The sequence below is a fragment of the Fukomys damarensis genome, unplaced genomic scaffold (genome assembly GCF_012274545.1).
Source record: "Fukomys damarensis isolate Sample0158 unplaced genomic scaffold, DMR_v1.0_HiC HiC_scaffold_2, whole genome shotgun sequence".
NCBI lineage: Eukaryota > Metazoa > Chordata > Mammalia > Rodentia > Bathyergidae > Fukomys > Fukomys damarensis.
The window spans coordinates 39,032,240-39,033,315 of NW_022900914.1; positions in this window are offsets into that span (position 1 = coordinate 39,032,240).

Below are 1,076 nucleotides of genomic sequence, written 5' to 3' on the forward strand. Positions count from 1 at the left end.
AAAAAAAAAAAAAAAAAGAGGGCAGAACCAGACACCTTTTTGTTGTTGTTTGTTTTTTTGAGATAGTCTGGCTATCTAGCCCAGGCTGGCCTTGAGCTTGTGGAGATCCTCCAGCCTCATCTTCCTGGATGTTGGGTTTACAGGTGTATGATGCCCGGCCACAGCCCCCTTTAAACCCTTTTCCAATCGTGGCTGTCTTTGGAGGATGCTGCCTGGCAGGCAGTAGATTCCCCCATAGCTGAAGTCTCCTCTGTCAACACTTAAACAATGGACTTGTAGCAGGGCAGCTGAAGCCTGGAGGACAGACCTAGTGGGCATCTGGTCCAGCACCCTGGGAATGGTGTCAGGGGCTTTTGTTGGGGCAGGCAGGGCTGATGGAGCTTTGGAACAGGAAGCTGATGTGGGTAATGTGTGGGGCAAAAGGAAGCAAATGCTAGACTTAGGAATGGTGATGGAGTCCCCAGGCTAGACTGGCCGTGTAATCTTGGTGGTGATACAAGTCTTTCTGGTACTTAGAAGGCTTTCCAGCCATTTGCTTCTTCTTATCTATATGACTAACTACATCCAGATATCACATAATATTTTATTTAAATATAACTCAAGAATCTGAAATCTGTTACTGATTTCTTCAACACTTCTTCGTAGTGATATTGGCTCTCATACTTCTCATGCTGCCTGAGATTTTTTTTCCTTTTTTTTTTTTTTTGGTTTTTTGAGACAGGGACTCACTATGTAGTGAGACTGACCTGGAACTCACTTTGTAGCCCAGGCTGGTCTCGAACTCACAGTGATCCTCCTGCCTCAGACTCCGGAGTGCTGGGATTACAGGTGTGCGCCACCACGCACAGCTGCCTGATAATTGAATCTTTAGGAAAAGCACGGGGCTCAACCTTTTTTCAGTTTTTCTTTATTGTTGTTTGTTTATTTTTTTTGAAATAGGCCCTTGCTACATAGTCTAGGCTCACCTCCAATTCGCAATCCTCTTGCCTCATCCTCCCAAGGGCTGGGATTATAGGCACATGCCACTATACCTGCCAGGGTCTCAATCTTATTTCCAGTCTCTCTCTCTCTCTCTC